Raw genomic sequence first — 19443 nt, forward strand, 5'->3', positions numbered from 1 at the left:
ACTTACTGAGCTTCATTGACAGGCCAGCATCTCAGAGTCTGTCCAGCACTTCTTTAAGATCTGCCAAGTGCTGTTCAAAGGTGGGTGAGGCAATAACAATGTTGTTGAGGTAGACCACGCACATTTTATAAATGAGGCTGGCAAGTACAGAGTTCATGAGTCTTTGAAAAGTCGTGGGTGCGTTGCAGAGTCCAAAAGGTAGCACCCGAAACTGAAAGAGGCCACTGTGTGAAATGAAGGCAGTTTTTGGCTTAGAGTCCTCTGCAACAGCAACTTGCCAGTAACCTCGTCCAGTCCAGTGTTGAGACAAACTTACCCTTATCCAAGAAGTCTAAAGACTCATCTATTTGTGGTAAGGGATAGGAGTCCTTTTGAGTAACTTGGTTGAGACCTCGAAAGTCTACACAAAACCGTGGGTCAGTAGCGGCTCTGTTGATGATGACCATGGGAGCAGCCCAGGGGCTTGTGGAAGGTTTGATAATATTGTCTTTTAGCATCTGCTGCACCTGTTCTTCAATCATACGCTTCTTTGCAGGTGACGTGCGATAGGGTGGCAGATTCACAGGCGTAGCATTGCCAGTCTCTATGACATGCTCGGCGAGAGATGTTTGACCAAGATCACCGTCAAACATGGGACCAAAGTTGGTGAGCAGATTGAGCAAAGCGTCTTAGTTGTCCTCTGATAGGCTGGCTTTGGACACTTTTGCTTGAAGGTTTGAATTTAGTGAATCCATTGACATTACTGTTTCTGCTGAATGCAAGTAATCATTATAGCAGTCCTCCTCTTCATCCAAAAAGGGGCAGGGAATATCATCCATGTAGACTGTCCTTGTGGGAATGTGAATAGAAACTGAAGCTCTGGACATAAAATCCATTCCCAGGATGAAAGGAGAAGATAACTTTGGTATTACTGCAAAACACTGGTAAAAGTTCTTGTTCATGAATCTAATGTTGAGCCAAGTGACACCCTCAGGGATGCAAGGAGCATTATTGGTGAGGTTGACTGCAGGGCCAATCCACTCACTTGTTTTGCTGGGGTAGGTGCCATTGATTTGAATGAGAGCTGCTCTTACTGCTGAGAGGGAAGCACCCGTGTCAAGAGTAGCCTCCACAGATGTAGCATTGAAGTTGACTTTTGTTCTCAGAAGAGTATTCCAGTGGGCTTTGGAAAAATTGTCCTCTAAGTGTCTGAGAATTGGACCATCTTAGGGTGTCATATGTGAATGAGGCTCTGTTAGTGGCTGAAGGGAGGTTGGCCTCTGTGAAATGTCCTCCCTCCCCTGCAATTTCCAGATTGCTTGTTTTGTGTTGGGGCCTGGGCGCTGTCATTGTTGATTTTGTGTTGGCCTGAGTCAGTGGGACCAGGCGCTGGAGATGGTTGGAATGGCTTGACGTCTTGACTGCACTCTACTGGTGGTGGGCTCTCACTGCGGTATTGTATCACTTCCTGTTCCGGAGCACAGCGGTGTTTTGCTGTATCTGTTAGCTGTTTAATCTGCGCAGTTAGATTGATCTAGTTACCTAGATAACGATTTGTTTCACAGTATAATCTTCACGTGCCTTAACTAAAGCACTCCCTCTGCTGAATCACCTCTAAATTAGTTACACATTATTCACTTTGTGTGTTTCTAGGTATCCGCTAGCATAGCGCAGCTATTAGCTCTTAGCCGGTTTAGCATGGTGGCTTCTCCTGTCTCTCCCACACTTTTCTGCTCTGGGTGTGAAATGTTTAGTTATTCCTCGGCGTCCTTTAGCAGTAACGGCCAGGCTGGGCAAATTGGAGACTCGGCTCCACACCTTGGAAAATCCTACAGCTAGCCAGGCCCCTGTAGTTGGTGCGGACCAAGGTAGCTTACCCGCCGTTAGCTGTCCCCCAGCAGATCCCGAGCAGCCGGGAAAGCAGGCCGGCTGGGTGACTGTGAGGAGGAAGCATAGTCCTAAACAGAAGCCCCCTGTACACCGCCAACCCGTTCACATCTCTAACCGTTTTTCCCCCTCGGTGTCACACCCGCCGAGGAACAAACTCTGGTTATTGGCGACTGTTTTGAGAAATGTGAAGTTAGCGACACCAGCAACCATAGTCAAATGACTTCCGGGGGCCAGAGCAGGCGACATTGAAGGAAATTTGAAACTGCTGGCTAAGGCTAAGCGTAAATTTGGTAAGATTGTAATTCACGTCGGCAGTAATGACACCCGGTTACGCCAATCGGAGGTCACTAAAATTAACATTGAATCGGTGTGTAACTTTGCAAAAACAATGTCGGACTCTGTAGTTTTCTCTGGGCCCCTCCCCAATCAGACCGGGAGTGACATGTTTAGCCGCATGTTCTCCTTGAATTGCTGGCTGTCTGAGTGGTGTCCAAAAAATGAGGTGGGCTTCATAGATAATTGGCAAAGCTTCTGGGGAAAACCTGGTCTTGTTAGGAGAGACGGCATCCATCCCACTTTGGATGGAGCAGCTCTCATTTCTAGAAATCTGGCCAATTTTCTTAAATCCTCCAAACCGTGACTATCCAGGGTTGGGACCAGGAAGCAGAGTTGTAGTCTTACACACCTATCTGCAGCTTCTCTCCCTCTGCCATCCCCTCATTACCCCATCCCCGTAGAGACGGTGCCTGCTCCCAGACTACCAATAACCAGCAAAAATCTATTTAAGCATAAAAATTCAAAAAGAAAAAATAATATAGCACCTTCAACTGCACCACAGACTAAAACAGTTAAATGTGGTCTATTAAACATTAGGTCTCTCTCTTCTAAGTCCCTGTTGGTAAATGATATAATAATTGATCAACATATTGATTTATTCTGCCTTACAGAAACCTGGTTACAGCAGGATGAATATGTTAGTTTAAATGAGTCAACACCCCCGAGTCACACTAACTGTCAGAATGCTCGTAGCACGGGCCGAGGCGGAGGATTAGCAGCAATCTTCCATTCCAGCTTATTAATTAATCAAAAACCCAGACAGAGCTTTAATTCATTTGAAAGCTTGACTCTTAGTCTTGTCCATCCAAATTCGAAGTCCCAAAAACCAGTTTTATTTGTTATTATCTATCGTCCACCTGGTCATTACTGTGAGTTTCTCTGTGAATTTTCAGACCTTTTGTCTGACTTAGTGCTTAGCTCAGATAAGATAATTATAGTGGGCGATTTTAACATCCACACAGATGCTGAGAATGACAGCCTCAACACTGCATTTAATCTATTATTAGACTCTATTGGCTTTGCTCAAAAAGTAAATGAGTCCACCCACCACTTTAATCATATCTTAGATCTTGTTCTGACTTATGGTATGGAAATAGAAGACTTAACAGTATTCCCTGAAAACTCCCTTCTGTCTGATCATTTCTTAATAACATTTACATTTACTCTGATGGACTACCCAGCAGTGGGGAATAAGTTTCATTACACTAGAAGTCTTTCAGAAAGCGCTGTAACTAGGTTTAAGGATATGATTCCTTCTTTATGTTTTCTAATGCCATATACCAATACAGTGCAGAGTAGCTACCTAAACTCTGTAAGTGAGATAGAGTATCTCATCAATATTTTTACATCCTCATTGAAGACAACTTTGGATGCTGTAGCTCCTCTAAAAAAGAGAGCTTTAATTCAGAAGTGCCTGACTCCATGGTATAACTCACAAACTCGTAGCTTAAAGCAGATAACCCATAAGTTGGAGAGGAAATGGCGTCTCACTAATTTAGAAGATCTTCACTTAGCCTGGAAAAAGAGTCTGTTGCTCTATAAAAAAGCCCTCCGTAAAGCTAGGACATCTTTCTACTCATCACTAATTGAAGAAAATAAGAACCCCAGGTTCTTTCTCTCCGATTGTTCTGTCTGAGTTATTTTCATTAGTTACTTCATCCAAACCATCAACATGTTTATTAGACCCCATTCCTACCAGGCTGCTCAAGGAAGCCCTACCATTATTTAATGCTTCAATCTTAAATATGATCAATCTATCTTTGTTAGTTGGCTATGTACCACAGGCTTTTAAGGTGGCAGTAATTAAACCATTACTTAAAAAGCCATCACTTGACCCAGCTATCTTAGCTAATTATAGGCCAATCTCCAACCTTCCTTTTCTCTCAAAAATTCTTGAAAGGGTAGTTGTAAAACAGCTAACTGATCATCTGCAGAGGAATGGTCTATTTGAAGAGTTTCAGTCAGGTTTTAGAATTCATCATAGTACAGAAACGGCATTAGTGAAGGTTACAAATGATCTTCTTATGGCCTCGGACAGTGGACTCATCTCTGTGCTTGTTCTGTTAGACCTCAGTGCTGCTTTTGATACTGTTGACCATAAAGTTTTATTACAGAGATTAGAGCATGCCATAGGCATTAAAGGCACTGCGCTGCGGTGGTTTGAATCATATTTGTCTAATAGATTACAATTTGTTCATGTAAATGGGGAATCTTCTTCACAGACTAAAGTTAATTGTGGAGTTCCACAAGGTTCTGTGCTAGGACCAATTTTATTCACTTTATACATGCTTCCCTTAGGCAGTATTATTAGACGGTATTGCTTAAATTTTCATTGTTACGCAGATGATACCCAGCTTTATCTATCCATGAAGCCAGAGGACACACACCAATTAGCTAAACTGCAGGATTGTCTTACAGACATAAAGACATGGATGACCTCTAATTTCTGCTTTTAAACTCAGATAAAACTGAAGTTATTGTACTTGGCCCCACAAATCTTAGAAACATGGTGTCTAACCAGATCCTTACTCTGGATGGCATTACCCTGACCTCTAGTAATACTGTGAGAAATCTTGGAGTCATTTTTGATCAGGATATGTCATTCAAAGCGCATATTAAACAAATATGTAGGACTGCTTTTTTGCATTTACGCAATATCTCTAAAATCAGAAAGGTCTTGTCTCAGAGTGATGCTGAAAAACTAATTCATGCATTTATTTCCTCTAGGCTGGACTATTGTAATTCATTATTATCAGGTTGTCCTAAAGGTTCCCTAAAAAGCCTTCAGTTAATTCAAAATGCTGCAGCTAGAGTACTGACGGGGACTAGAAGGAGAGAGCATATCTCACCCATATTGGCCTCTCTTCATTGGCTTCCTGTTAATTCTAGAATAGAATTTAAAATTCTTCTTCTTACTTATAAGGTTTTGAATAATCAGGTCCCATCTTATCTTAGGGACCTCGTAGTACCATATCACCCCAATAGAGCGCTTCGCTCTCAGACTGCAGGCTTACTTGTAGTTCCTAGGGTTTGTAAGAGTAGAATGGGAGGCAGAGCCTTCAGCTTTCAGGCTCCTCTCCTGTGGAACCAGCTCCCAATTCAGATCAGGGAGACAGACACCCTCTCTACTTTTAAGATTAGGCTTAAAACTTTCCTTTTTGCTAAAGCTTATAGTTAGGGCTAGATCAGGTGACCCTGAACCATCCCTTAGTTATGCTGCTATAGACGTAGACTGCTGGGGGGTTCCCATGATGCATTGAGTGTTTCTTTCTCTTTTTGCTCTGTATGCACCACTCTGCATTTAATCATTAGTGATTGATCTCTGCTCTCTTCCACAGCATGTCTTTTTCGTGGTTCTCTCCCTCAGCCCCAACCAGTCCCAGCAGAAGACTGCCCCTCCCTGAGCCTGGTTCTGCTGGAGGTTTCTTCCTGTTAAAAGGGAGTTTTTCCTTCCCACTGTAGCCAAGTGCTTGCTCACAGGGGGTCGTTTTGACCATTGGGGTTTTACATAATTATTGTATGGCCTTGCCTTGCAATATGAAGCGCCTTGGGGCAACTGTTTGTTGTGATTTGGCGCTATATGAAAAAATTGATTGATTGATGTTACAGAGCAACCCCCAGTGCAGCAACCAGCGTGAGCCCAGCTCAGCTCATGACTGGAAGATGCATCAGAACTACACTTCCTATATTGGAAGAGAAGCTACAGCCTGCACCTGTTGACAAACAACAGGTTCATGAGAAAGACGCACAGACAAAGTCATCATACCAGTTCTACTACGACCGCGGCCACTCTGCTCATCATCTTCCACCGCTTCATCAGGGCCAGGACGTCAGGGTCAAGATCGATGGAGAGAAGGGGTGGAAATCTCCTGCCAAAGTCATTGGCCAGTGCAAAGAGCCCCGGTCGTACCTGGTGAAGACGGACGGCAGTGCAGTGCTGCATCACAATCAGTGACATCTACAAGCCGGGCCAGAGTCTTCGGATTCATCTGACCAACAAGAGCCACCAGTTGAGGGACCAACACCGCCGCCAGGTAGACCTTCACCTGCGGCCAGTCCAGTGCGCAGTGACAAACCACCAGACCAGAGGGCCCCAGAACGAGCTGTGGGGCATGCAACCCTGCATACACCAGCACAGAGCGGGGTACAGGTGACTTCCAGGGGCCGTGAGGTCAGACTTCCATGCGGGTATAGAAACACTTAGTTAGGCCTGCCTTGTTATAATACTTTGAAAAAAAAAAAAAACAGAGGGAATGTGTTTTGAAAAAAAAAATAAAAGGGGGAGGAAATGTATCAGATGTAGTGCGAAACAACAACACGATTTGCTATTTTAAGTTTTATTATCAACTGACAGTATTCATATGTTATTGATGAGGTTTAACAATTTTCATGCCGACGGTTATGAGTTATTATGTGTTATAATGAACGATGCATTCTTCTGCCATAGCACGGGACTATGGACATGGACTGCATGGCTGTTGCCGAAGTTAAACACCCAGTGACTCTTTGAACTGTTTTGAGTGATAGGAACAGCAACTATTGAGGGCAGAATAAATCCCTACGTTGCTGTGGATGGCGGGCAGTCTACCCCAAAATCCTAGTTTATATGAAATTGTACCTGTTCTGTCTTGGGTAGTTAATGGGAGTCTTTAACTTAAAAGGGGGAGATGTGATGATATGTGAACGTGTGGGCCACCGTAGTGGCTCTTATGTATGACGTCACAGGGTCACGTTCAGAATAAACAGGCAGTTCTATTCAGTACAACCTACATGGTAGTCACGTTATTGCTTCCGCTCATGACAGGATCCAAAAACTTCATCGAGGTCCAGAGAAAAACAATGTTCGGGTGCCAGTTGTACCGTGTGGTGGTGCGGGCTGTAGCTAGCCATGGACGTGTGCTGCTGGATAGCAAAAAGAGCACAACTTATAGATTTCCACAAGGCACCAGTTTATTTACCAAGAAAAAAAGACAAGTTGCCAGCTTTACCACAGGTTACTGGATATTGCACAACGGGCCGAGTCCATGACATGAGAGCGAAGAGAGAGAAAAAAGGACCCGTTATCTATGGTAAAATACATTTACTAAAATACTATTAAAATGGACTGTTACATCAGGAGTTAAGGTTTTCTAAAATCTCAGCCATCACTTATCAGCCCGGTAGGTGGCGGTAAGTAAACCTTAGGCTGGTGCCGTCCGCCATTGGATCCAAAAGAAGAAGAAGTGTCCGCTCAACACAAAAAGGACTCATTTTAACATTATTTTATTCATTTCTTTGCGGCTGACTGTATCGCCTAGACTCGGTGGGAGAGAGGAGCTCTCACATGCAGCTGTGTACAGACTGGGACGTTTCTTTACCGTTGAGACCGTTTTGGATCATCTCAGGATGATTATTTTTTCAGATGAATCCCATTGAAACTATCAGGTAAGAATTTATATTTACTATGTGTATTTTATTCTGCCAATCAATGCATTAATGGACGTATTTCGGTTGTTTAAGCCACAGTGTTCAAAGTGTGAAAAAAGCAGCAGCTTTTTACTTCATGTATCTAATACTGAGATAAACTGGGACTTCTAATACTGTGTTTTACTGCTTTTGAAAGATGATGACAGTGTTTGGGGTTTTTTTTTTTTATTCATTTTCGTGTGTTGTGTGTTTGTGATCCTTGAATTTACCCAGCAGCCCCTGTGGCGCTTAAAGTGAAACTGGTTTATCAGAAGCTGACGGTGTAACCTGATGTGGCCGCGTCCAAATCAATACTAAAAGTTATTGATTATGTTTATTTTTAGCAGTTTATCAGTTTATCATCATATAAGATAACTTTTCAGTTATCTGATTAATGGTTATCGAAGCTAACGTTTTGGTTAGCTGTGCCACCACTGCCCAAGTAGCTATAGTTATCTAGAGTGGGTAGTACAATGGGACTGGGCCTGAGTTCATTGATGAACTGTTTTAAGTTTTTTGTTGTTGTTGGTTTTTTTTAACCCTTTAATTTGCCTCTTTTGAGTTTTACTAAATCTTGATTTCTGTGCTTCCAGATGTGGCGACCCCTACAGGTCACCAAGGGGAGACTCTAAAAATTGGGTAAAAAGGACAGGCAGAGACATGGTTCAAAGTTGCAATAATTCTAAATTTTATTTCTAAATATATAAAATTAAAAGCAGTTTGTTTATAATTAAAAATGATCAGCAAATAATCAACACAAAAGAATTGAGAGATTATTCAGGACTGAGGGCTTACGGGTGGGAAGGAGGAGGAGACACCAACAGTGATGGACCCTAAAAGAAAATGTAAGCACCCCAGTCACACACATCCACACCTACACTGTGAAGGTCCAATCTTGCAGGGGTGAAACACAACACACCAAAGGAGGGGATCCAACACCCTGGGCCCCTACACCACCACCACTGTCCAGCAACTGAAATAAACCAAGAAAAAAACAATTAACAATGAAACACAATCCACAAAAAGAAACTTAAGTTTGGCCACCAACAAACTAAGCTAACAACATACAAGCCAACAGATGAAAACAAAATAAACAATAATAAAAGGAACTCTAAACCTGGCACCCACAAGGGTTCTTGCACCAGAAGACCTGGGTATATTGAGGGTGTCTAAGTTAGCCACTGAAGGGTATGCTAATGTTAGCACAGTCAGATGCAGTACCAAACACACGCTGAAGCAACGTGAGGCAAAGCAGCAGCGGTCCAGTGCAGCCAATCACGGAGCTGCTGTCCACCCCAGGAATCTGCATTGACATTACGAATTATTAAATTGCTGAGAGGCCATAATATGTGCATTGCTAATGTGTAGAGCTACATACACATAGGAAGGGAGGGAGGAGCGCCACAGCTGATAATGCCACCATAACAGCCTGCGGATTACGTTTCCCCACAGCACAATAATACGGGTTTCCCCTATGCTGTAAAGTTCAAATACAATAGTGAGCTATAGCCTCTTTTAGCCTTCTTGCAGGCAGCGCGATTACAGCAACATACCTGAGGTGCGGAAAGTGAGACACGTAGCCAGGTGGCGCAAGGAAGGAGTGTCAGGTTTGACCTCGCCTAGACATACCAGAAAGAACTCAGACAGAGAGTTGAGATGTCTTTAGTGAGCTTTGCAAAGGAGAGACACAGCAGAGGCTGGCAGCTTCGTGCAGTTCTCTAACTGTGACATCCTCGCGAGGCCCTTTTATTGTGTAAAGAAAACAAAGATAAGGGTGGCTACATGAGTCCACTGTTGGGGAAGTGTAATGACATGGACCCACAACAGGGGGCGCAAATGAACGGTCAATAGATAGTCCAATAAATACAATTTATTGTGGCAAATGTGCACAACAGGTCGAATACTGCTTTTAGACAGTCAATTACAAAATACAACAGGTGACGTGTGGGCAGGCCCGAGGGTAGGAGACGCCTATCCAGAGAAGAGCCGGGGCCCACAAGGTTCCGCTGCCAACAAAGACCTGCAGTACACCGAAGCCACCAAGTCCCGAGTCCCCAGGTGGCCTCTACTTCAGCTGTCAGATCCGGTACTGCTGGCAGGAACAAAAACAGGTTAATGGTGGGTGTGTGGACACCCAGTAAGCAGTCAGCAACTCACAATGTTTATCCACTTGGAGGGAACACCTCCACCCCCAACTCTGGAACCAGTTAACGGCAGAGCCTGAACTACTACTTAACGTAAGTGGAATGAGGAGTGAAGATCGTCACTCCCCCACCGTCCACAAACCCAGCTCCAGCTGTAAGTAGAGTTCCAGGTACTCCTGCAAAAAGTTCAGAACAAACAAGGTATGTGCGTTCGGCACAGAAACAACGGCTGAGAGAATTACCTGAGTGGTAAACTGATATCTCGGCAGAAATGTGGTGTCTCCTCTAGGCTTTTATGGTGCAGTGATGATGATTACTGACAGCTGGTAGTCCTGGCTCCTGGGTGGTGACTGCACCCTCTGGTGCCTGAAACCCGACTACAGGCAGGGCGCCCTCTGGCGTTGGCCAGCAGTACCTCCTCTTCGAGCGGCCCACATAACATCCACGGTTACAACATGTGCTATTAGTCGTGCAGATACGTTTGCAAACAACTGAATCATTCCAATCTTAGGTACAGAGTGAGTGATTTTGCTGAAGCTTGCTAAATGTCAAACTGTAAACAGGCTGACTTGGCTCCTGCAGCTCTGCTATCTATCTGGGAATATCTGAGAGAAATAGCTTGCAGAATTTAAAAGAGCAGATGTAATAATAAGATAATAAATGAATCATGTTTGTACAATACATTTTATTTAACAAGGAGGCTGGCAAATAGCTGCATGATGAGGTGCTGCAGAATTAAATCATTAGCAGTAAGCACAAACAATGAGGTTGATAAGAAGCGTTGCACTGCTACATACCTGAGCTGAGAGTGAGGCAAGAAACCAGTTGGTGGAAGTGGAGCGGATAAAGCCCTGGTCCCACCAAATAATGAAGGATGAATAAGGAGCCACGCAGCATGTTTTCTTTGCTACCAGAGGGTTTCTTCAATTATCATGGACGTTTTGTGGCTCTAAGTGGCTCTTGAATGCATTATCTTCAGTTAGCAAGGCTCCTCTCTGAGTGTGGCGCTAATTTCAAGAAGTTCAAAATTTAGCAACACCATGGCGCAGTTTGTGTTACGAGTTACTGCGATGACTTAGTGTGCGTGGTTCTTGCAAGTCTGCTAAAAGGCTGTTATCCGTGCGCCTGGCAGCTGCGCAGGACCTGAGAGGCTGTTTTTGGAGCAGCTCTCCTCTTGCACACACAATTCCACCTGCTCTGTCCGCTGGACGCTATAAAAAATAATAATGTAATAAAATAATAATGTATAAAATAATTATTTTGTAGCAGATTAATCATTTTCTGCCAATCCTTGGATGCTGAAAACACCTCTAATTGCTTCTGGAATCACAGAGGACTGTTTCATCTGGACGCTTTTTTTCCCCTCTTTCCTGCTCCATGTGGAACAGCTTAAGGTAACTATTTTTAATGTGTTTAAAGCTTGATAAAACAGTTCCTAGCTGTAAAAGTATGTCTATGGTTGATTTAATATCTTGTTAATGGATCACATGAGCTCCGCTGTGTGTGCGCACTGAGGCAGTGACTCATCATCACGCTTCAAATGAGCATTTAGGCAGAACGTCAGCTCACAAAAGAGTGATTTTTCAGTCAATATTGGACGAACACAAAGTTAAAATTTGGGTGACTGTGTGAAAGTGGATGTGTGTTTAAAGCCACGGAAGAAATAACTCCAGTGAAGCCGCTAAAAGCAGCGCAGAGCTGTGCAGCAACACAGAAGGAGAGCACGCAAAAGAGCGATTTTGAAGACATAACACAAAGTTCAAAGTTGTATCACGGTGACTTATAAGCTGCGGAAGACATAAAGATATATATATATATATATATATATATGAAAGTGATCCACAGGTAATTAAAGTGGCCACCTCATTGTGTATGCAGAACAGCACTATGTGCAAAAGAGCGCTTTTGCAGAAATAAACAGACGAACACAAAGTTTAAAGTGGGATCACTGTGTAAAAATGACTGTGTTTAAAGCCAGGGAAAAAAATAAAGCCAGCAAGCTGCGGATGGAAAGGAAGCCAGTGAGGAGGAGCACAGAGGCCGCCGTGCAGGAATGGACAGCAGCGCGCGCACAAAAGAGCAATTTTGCAGAAATAAACGAACAAACATAAAATTAAAAGTGGGATCTACGGTGTGTGTGTTTAAAGCCGCAGAAGAAATAAAGCCAGCGAGGAGCACAGAGGCGGCTCTCCAGGAGCCCTTGCTTCGGTTCTAGCTGGTCTGGTGCATTACAGGTGGACAGCAGCCTGGCGCACAGCACACAACCGTGGTTCTGTACTGGAGCGTCTATTTTTGGACTGCATTTAAAAAATGTGACATCTTTAAATGCTGCTGTGAATCTGTGAATTGAAAACCCACACTTTAAAGGGACCAGGTGTGGGAGGGCTGGAGGTTTGGACCAAACCCATCATGGTTAAACGTGCGCCAACATCCCGTTATCATGGTGCTATCACGGCACTATGTCGCTTAGTGTGGCTGATGCGAGCCATTCGAGGCTCTAATGACCGGTCGGTCGTGGCTCACTAGAGGCTGCTACGTGGCACATGCGGGGTACAGAGAGGCACATAGAGGCACCTTCATAGCGGATACATGATAGATGAAAACGTGGGTCATTCTTCGATTATTGCTGACACACCCATGCGTGGCTCATTATTCATGGCTTATTATTCGGTGGGACCCAGGCTTAACGATGCCTGCTCAATGCTGTACAGAGCTAGGAGGGAGACAACCACTAAGGCAACTACTACTCTTTTTAAAGTGCGTACCTAGCAAGGATTGGGTGAACCAAATGGCAATCAGGGGAGAGAAGGAGGACACTCCTCCTGCTACATTCTACCCGTCTTTTTCATCGTTGCCCCAACGATGCATCAATTCAGCCTAAAACTAATCCCAAGGTCTAAAGAGTGCAAGCATAGCATTGGACACTGGCCCTGAAACACCCACTGCCCTGTCCACCGCTTGACCCACAGGCCTACGTAGCCGGTGCCTGTTGGAGTGCTAGCCTGCTGTTATCCGTGTAGTTTGTCTAACTGCTCCCCCATTGGAGATTCACCAGCTGACCGATGGGGAGTGGTGTTATAGGAGTTGAAGTAGACAGGAGAGCCACTCACATTTCTGAGAAACGGGCAGAGTATGTAGCGGGTTGTGGAGGGTTTGATTGAACCGTTCACACTGCCCATTACCAGCTGGATGGTATGGCGTTGTCAATGCCATAAAAACTGCAAAGCTTCTGGATCAATAAGCTCTCAAAGTTACGACCCTGGTCAGAGTGAATACGAATGGGGACCCCAAACTTACAAAAGCATTCCGTGACCAAGACTTGTGCCACCGTAGGTGCGCATTGGTCACGGGTGGGAATGGCCAGTGTGTATTTACTGAAAACATCTGTCATAACAAGGACGTTCTCAAAGCCTGTATTAGTAGGTTCCAGCACTGTGAAGTCCATGGCCAAGATCTCATTTGGCCGAGATGCAAGCAGGTGCCCCATGATACTGAGCAGCTGGTTGAGTGATTTTGGCAACCTGGCACCTATCACAGGACTGGCACCACTGTGCCACATCAGAGGGCATGCCTGGCCAGTAGCAGCGTAGACGCAATAGTTCTAAGGTCCATTCAACACCTTGGTGACCATGTCTCTGGTGTACTTCGGTTCGTACCTCTTCTTTTAATGCCACAGGCAACAACAGCTGCAAAACCCCCTCGGCACCATCGAGGCAAAAGGCCCGCTGATACAGTGTGCCACTCTTCTCCACCAGGCGGTCCCACTGGCGGAGCAGAACCAGTGCAGGGTGAGAGAGTTTTTTGCGTGTCGCATGAGTTGGGCGCCGCTTCTGCACCCAAAAGGCCAAGAGTTCCTGGATGACAGGGTCAGCCTGTTGGAGTCTGGAGATGTCATGGGGAGCATAGTGAGGCAGAACAACAACAGTACCCTGAATCACGTCAGCTGCACTAGATTGCAGTGCTTGCTGTAAGGGTACAGGAATGGACATGCCAGAGAGCATAGCTTCCAGGTCCAATGGACCAAGAGGGTGCTGACAGGACATTGCATCAGCGGATGTCAAAATCGAACTGCCTGAGTTGGGCTGTCCAGCGTTGTTCTGTGGCACCGAGCTTAGCAGAGGAAAAGTGGCCCAATGGATTGTTGTTGGTGTAGACCACACACTTATGACCAAGCAGATATTCTCTAAATTTTTCAGTCATGGCCCACTTGAGTGCCAAGAACTCCAACTTCATGGAGCTATAATTTTCCATATTGGGCTCAGTGGGCCACAGACCTCTGCTGGCATAAGCAGTTGGCCTCACCTTGCCACCCTGCTCCTGTGAGAGTACTACTCCCAAACCACTGTAGCTTGTGTCAACCTCCAAGATGAAGGGGAGGGAAAAGTTGGTGTAAGCTAGCACAAGTGCTGTGGTGAGTTTGGTCTTCAGTGACTCAAAGCTGTGATGACACTCGTTGGACCAGTGCTCAGCCATGGTGTGCAATCTATTCCTGGACCTTTTTCCTCCCAGCTCAGCCACCAACCTGTGTAGTGGTGCCGCTATCTTGGCAAAGCCTTCCACAAACCAGCGGGAATAACTGGCAAAGCCCAGAAATGACTGCAGTGGGAGGCTGCCAGTTAGCCACCAGTTCCACCTTACTGGGGTCTGTTGCAACGTCCTTGTCAGAAATTACATGCCCCAAATAACACACCTCCTTCTGGAAAAAGGAGCATTTGGCGAGCTTTGCGTTGAGGCCCTCTTACTGCAACCAGCTTTCACCAACCTAACCACTTCACTAACTTAACCACTGCAAAGAAGGTCTTGGAATAAATAAAAGAGAAAAACCAGATTGCGATAATTTTCAAATTGCGAACCCACTGTTGAATTGCCTCAAAACACAATAACAAACCAATGGAAAAAAAAAAAAAAACAGATTAAGGGACACAGGTCTCTGCTTTCACCCTATGAGAATCCTGCCGACAATGCCAGACTGTGACCAGAGGACCTATCTTTGTGGCCAGGACGGCGGCAATTCAAACACTGGACTGCTCGAACTGAAGACCAGAACTCTACCAGGTCAGCCAAGTGGGAAGCTAGCAGGAATATATATATATATATATATATATATATATATATATATATATATATATATATATATATATATATATATATATATATATATATATATTAAGCTTTGTAGATAGATAGTTCTTCGTAATTTTATTGTTTCGTGGTTTTGAAGATTTTTTTCCTCCCATTGTTGGTTTTGCAGTTTTTTTTATTTATTTGCAATTTTGTAGTTTTTTTTTTTTCTTGTGTGTTCTTCTATTCTGCTTTTGAAGTAAATTTTACTTTTTATCATGATTATAAAACAGTGTTTTGGTGCCTTTTTTGTATTTGGTTTTGTAATTCATCTGATTTTATGCCATGTTTTATTTATTAAACAAATTCAGCACCTTTGGTACAACTTTGACAATCTGTTCTACAATGCTGCTCTAAAAATAATTTATATTTTTTATACCATTGGAACAACTTTAACTGTTTTCTGCAATGCAGCTCTATGAATAAATTTTTGTTTTTATACCTTTGATGGAACTTTGAAATACTTTTCTGGAATGCTGTGTAATAAATATACTACTTATACTATATTACTTTTTATACAGATTGTAAAACTGTGTTTTGTTTTTTTTGTTTTTTTTTAGAATTTGGTTTTGCGGTACAGATGCTTTGGTGCTATTTTGTGTGGTATTTTTTTCTTTATAACTTTTTTTCACCTCAGCAAGTTTATATGAAGATCTGTTTTCTTCTATGCTGCTTTTTAAATGTTACTTTTTTGTCAGGATTCTAAAACTGTTTTAGTGCCTTTTTTGTATTTTTTTTTCTCCCCCTCATAAGCTTCATTTTTTTAATTATGTTTTCTTTGCTGCTCTTAAAATAAATTTTCCTTTTTATCATGAATCAAAAACTTTTTGAAATACAACTAATTTTAAGCCAAATTAAAAATGAATTGCTTGTCATTTTCACATTTTTTGATGCTACATACCATCATTGTGTTTTATTGTCAATTTTCATGACTACAAACCCACCACACTGCAGGTGATATATGGCCAAATATCAAGAATGTAGGTCCTTTATTGTTTTTATTATATGGTATGTGATTTTGCCAAGTTCTGAGTGGCCCATTCGCCACTTTCTGAGCTGTACCACATGGCGAGTTGACCGCTGGTGGAGCCGAGTACACCTCACGTGCAGCGTAGCGCTAGCCAATCGAGTGACGCCTTCAATCGAGAACCTGCAGGCTGTGTTCTCACCTTCTCTCTGCCCCCTGCTGCGCGCACCTGACGCAGACATTCCTGGGTCATCATGACGCCACAGGAAGCTCTAGGCAGCCCCGGTGTGAAAGGGGCTTCAGAGATTGTGCTCATGAAGTATTTTGGACCTGTTGGTGCAGTATGACAGGAATAATAAAGAGTTGAAACTTGAGATTGATTTTTCAGTTTTAGTATGTTTGACAAACTCCCAATTTTCTTGTTTACCAAAAATAAAACAGTTATACACTTTTGATTTCGGTGTACCTGTGATTATGCGGACCTGGTCAGGATGAGGTTCACCGAGGCCTTCACCGAAATCAAAAGTCTATAATTTTATAGAGTCAATTAACACAAACATGAACTATATCATTTTATTTTACCATGGAACTGCAGCTGGGGAGTTAACCAAGTGCTTCAGAAGATTCCTCTGTTTATTTCCATCCTTGGAGGCAGCGTTGGGGCCAGTAGCTGTGTTTGGGTCCTCCAAGAGATGCTCCTGGTGTAAAGTCACGATTTCATCTCTTCGCGGTCAAGCTGCTGGTTTTGTAGTCCTCAGTACCTGCAATAATAACATTAAAAATGAACTTAATTATTAATACAATTACAATAACAATTTTTACATGCATTATATACTGTATAAAATAATGCTATGTATGAATTACCTGATCCTCATTAGGTTGTGCAGGATCAAACAGACTTTCACAATGACCTTGACAGTGGAGGGGTGATGCTGCATGGTAGTTAACAGAACCTGGAATCTGTTGCCAGGATGCCAAATGCATTTTCTACTACCCTCTTTGCTCTGGAAAGCCTGTAGTTGAAGATGCGTTCTTCATTGGTCATAGCCCAGAGGCTGTATGGCTTCATCACTGTTGGCCGTAGGGTAAAGGCATCATCCCCAATGAAGAAGAACGGCACATCCTGGTTGTCATTGAGAAGGTGCCCAGGGTTGGGAAAACCAAGGGTTCCATTCTCAGTACATTCCTTCAGCTCACTGTGATTGTAGATCTGAGCATCTGATGCTGATCCAGTTCCACCAACATCTGTTCAAATGAATTTATAGTCAGCATCTACAAGGGCCAGTACAACAATGGAGGAGAATTCTTTGTAGTTGAGGTACTGGGACCCAGTCTTTGGAGGACAGCGGCAGGCCATGTGTTTCCCATCAAGTGCCCCACAAGTGTGTAGAAAGTTACATCTGCTGAAGAAATTCTCAGCTACAGTGCACCAACCATCAGAAGTAGTTGGGCAAAGCATGACCTCATTCACATACTCATCAAAATAGCTTACCATACTTCTTTGATGACTATGGACTGGGTGTTGTGAGGAACCCTCCATCCAAACGTCATTGAAGTGTATGAGTTCCCAGATGCGAGGTGACGCAAAGTCAGGGCCAGCTTCAAGTCAGGCTCAAGTGGCTCCCTGAAGAAGGTGTACTGCTTGGTTATCCTTGGACCCACTCTGGCAAGCAGCTCATTGAACGTCACTGGGGGCATAAAAAGGAAGTTGGTGAAGGATGCATGGTCCTCGTTAAGGAGTTCATGTTGGGAAAGTGAAGTACACGGACCCACACCAGGGGGCGTAAATGAACGGCCAATAGGAAGTCAAATAAATGACAATTTATTATGCAAATGTGCAAACAAACCAAATATGCTTCAGTCAATCAGTAATCAAAAAGGTGACGCGTGGGCAGGCCCGAGGGTAGGAGACGCCTATCCAGAGGAGAGCCGGAACCCACAAAGTTCGACCGCCAGCGGAGACCTACAACACACCAGAGCTGCCAAGTCCTGATTCCCCAGGTGGCCACCGCTCGTGGCAGTCAGACCCGGTACTGCTGGCAGGAACAAAAACAGGTTAAGGGTGGGTGTGTGAACACCCAGCAAACAGTCAGCAACTCACAGTAATCCTCTTGTAGGAATAAATCCTGATACTCCCAGAGTGCAGAGGAAAAACTGGAGGACGTGCAGTGTCAGTTGTTATACTTAGTAAGTCAGAAGTGAGGAGTGGAGACGCCAACTCCTCCAACTTCCACAAACTCGGCTACAAGCTGCAAGTATAAGTCACAACTGCAAAGACTTCAGAAACAATGAATGTGCGTACGGCACAAAACGGCTGAGTCGGTTTACTTGCATGGTAAGCTGATAACTCAGCAGAGTTATGGTGTCCTTCTCAGGCTTTTATGGATGGAAATGATGAGTGATGACAATTAGCTGACAGCCAACGAGCACACCTGGTGATGTCAGAAAGGCCAACCGGCCCGTGTGCCCTCTATGGGCCAAAAAGTGCCAGTGTGGCTGGGCACCATCTGGTGGTGGGCCAGCAGTACCTCCTCTTCAGTGGCCCACACAACAGTTCAACCATGAGCTGGTTATACATCCCAAACTCCCATCGCCTCCCGATCGATCCAGGTTCTTGGGTACGCTACACATTATCTCAATGTATTTCCACTTATGAGCAACTAACCAGAAACTTGTGTCAACAACAGCATAACCTATCTACAACTTATGTCGCATGTGTGCAGGACATATGAGTGACAAGCTGCCGTTTGTTGGAAATTTTCAGCATGGCCAAAATTTTTCCAGCTACTCGCCATATGACGATGTACTCCAACGTGCTTTAACATGTTCAGAACTTACTCAGAACTTACCCATAACTTATTAGATGTATGCCAGTGTTTTTAACATGGTTGGCATATGCTGCCTAAATCATCATGATGTGACAGGGCCTTTAGCAAGAAAAAAAAGTACTTATGATTGTATGTCTCTGCACCAATGTGCTAGTAATTAGTGGTGGCAGATGTATTTTATTGGTATTTATTCCTCTCACTCTGAGGTGCATTTTCGGAAAACTCTCTGCATGTGATGTACATTTTAGTAAAAGCAGAAACATCCCGATGTCTGACAGACAGAGTTAAATTAACCTGCTACGTCCGATAACGAAGCTTTTGAGTTTTCATTAGAAAGTGATGGCTCGTATTCATACAGACAGGAGAAGACACACTTCACCCCCAAAACACTTAACTTTTTCAAAGTCTGTCGGATTTTGGAACCTAGTGTGCCAGAATTGTGAGAGAACTTGAGCGAGCTTTGTGCAGAGCTGCATTTGGACATTATTCTCTGACGGCGATCTTACACGTGATCCGTGCATGAGGACTTATAGTGGACCTGGACATGTTCTCTGGCTGGTGATCCGTTCACAATGTGTGTGGGGGGTCTTCTTTGATGGTGTGGACTTTACATATTTAATCTGCAAAATCATTCTACAACTGGGTGAGTGCCCTGTTCAATTTTTTTCCCCCCTTTTGTATTTTGTTGTCCTTAGTGGAGCTGGTAGGCTTTATTTTTATTTTACTTTGAGAT

General features: G+C 43.9%; 1 protein-coding gene across 1 annotated transcript in view; it reads left to right on the top strand.

Moving 5' to 3' along the window:
• igbp1 (immunoglobulin (CD79A) binding protein 1) overlaps positions 1 to 8922 on the top strand; it is a 67315-nt gene extending 58393 nt beyond the window's left edge. The window contains exon 6 of the mRNA XM_034180997.1: positions 8909 to 8922. The gene's annotated coding sequence lies outside the window, so the exon portion shown is untranslated. The remainder of the gene's footprint in view (positions 1 to 8908) is intronic.
• Positions 8923 to 19443: the final 10521 nt, after the last annotated feature.

The sequence above is a fragment of the Thalassophryne amazonica genome, chromosome 11 (genome assembly GCF_902500255.1).
Source record: "Thalassophryne amazonica chromosome 11, fThaAma1.1, whole genome shotgun sequence".
Taxonomy (NCBI): Eukaryota; Metazoa; Chordata; class Actinopteri; order Batrachoidiformes; family Batrachoididae; genus Thalassophryne; species Thalassophryne amazonica.